The sequence below is a fragment of the Fulmarus glacialis genome, unplaced genomic scaffold (assembly GCF_000690835.1).
Source record: "Fulmarus glacialis isolate BGI_N327 unplaced genomic scaffold, ASM69083v1 scaffold316, whole genome shotgun sequence".
Classification (NCBI taxonomy): Eukaryota; Metazoa; Chordata; class Aves; order Procellariiformes; family Procellariidae; genus Fulmarus; species Fulmarus glacialis.
In genome coordinates, this window is record NW_009218495.1 from 150,022 (window position 1) to 151,830 (window position 1,809).

Consider the following 1,809-nt stretch of genomic DNA (forward strand, 5'->3'; position numbering starts at 1 on the left):
AAAAGCCAGGTAAATTAAGGCAGTAACTGACAGTCTGTATCAGATGCATCAGTTTAGCGGTTATCAGAAGTAAAATCTTGTCATGTCCAACCTGGAGTCTTCAAAAATAACTCCTTACTGAAGTGCTTCAATGTTGCAGTAAAAAGCGTGCATTGCCTGTTATCTCCCCCCTGCAGCGACTGACACTTCTGCATTATATAGGACATTTGCTTCAAATACGAAGACTAACCATTTCAGCTTGTCTTTCTAGCCATAAACTCACTCCCAGTGTGACTGACATACAATAAATTCCCTCGCACAACTAACTATCTTGCAAGAGCTCATAATTCTTAGTGATTGAGACACACTGGCTGCCACTCCATCCAGCGCCAGTTTCTGAGGATGGTATTATGCCTCCACCTTTGTGGCACAAGTGTGGAACTTAAGTAGATCAAGCATCTTTCAATCCTGTTTCAGCTGCTCTAGCTTTTAAGTTTTTGGAGCAAAACAATCTAGTAAATTGTCCTCAGCTACAATTGAAGTAAATTATAGGTATGAACAGGACATAGCAATGATTTTTGCTGTATCTAACATCAAAGAGGAAAATAAAAATACATTGAAAATAGAGCCCAGTGCAACTGCTGTCTTCTGCAGATTTTCATAAAAATGACTCTTTTTTCCTTCAAGACATGTTTGAAGCTGAACAGTTGAACTTCACCCCAGCTGGTATGTTGAGAACTTCAGGGCTCACTCTCATCTCTTCTATGCCAGAACTGAGGGGCACTGGACTTTAAGCTAAAATAAAGATACTGCCCAATAAACCTCTCTTTCACTTCTCTAAGCATGGGGGTGTTGGCAGGACAGAATACAGAGCTCAGCAGAAGAGAAATTTATATTCCCTTCCCTACTCCCACCATGCTTGGAATTTTCTTCACCCTTACCCAGCCCTCTTCTCCCTTTTGCTGCTGTTGCACAGAGGATAAGCACCCAGGTAGTCTCCTCCGTGCACACGCTGCGTAGGATCAGGGCATCATCCAGCAGGCACCAAGGACTGCAGTGCCGATTCCTCCTCAGAGCGCCTACTCTGGCTCTTTCAGAGAAACAATGCGTGTTGCAGCAAGATTTACTTAAGTAATTGAGCACGGATGTGAATAGGCTTCACAATACAAAGCAAAAATTAAAAATCCCTGAATAAATAGGAAAAATTCTTTGTGTGGTTTGTGATTCTCATTCCTAAGATTTTCCATTGGTGCTGGCCAATAGCTAAACTTTTCTAATAGACTGACCTGCTACAGCGCTATTACAAAACCCTCACACGGGTAGGTCTACAGCGAGCTTTCTTTTAACCGTCGCCTTCTCCCGTTGCCAATTCAATAGAAGTAGATAACATTTACAAAAGCCAGCGAGACTACTCTCCAAACACTGGTTCCGGGATACTGGAGTTTGCCATCTTTATTTACAAGTAAAAAATAAACATTCACACCTCGCCTCCACTGTAATTTCTGCAACTTTAATCATGTTAACAGTTAGCAACTGGAGCACAGACCAAAAAAAAAAAAAAAAAGGGACTTACAAGCTCCCGTACGTTAGTTTCATTATTAGTTTTCCGTGGGCAACCAGGAACTGACAGCTCCCTAACCGCCGGGGAGCGGAGGGAAGGCGGAGGTGGGTACGAGGCATAAGCCCCTGCCTCGTTCCCGCAGGCGGGACAGCGGTGCGGGTGAGTGAAATGCCGGGAAGGGAGGGCCGAGGGAAGACGCTGGCTCAGCTGGGCCCAGGACGAAAACTGCCCCTGTTATTTTTACCCGGCTGTTGTTGAAAAGCGGCACC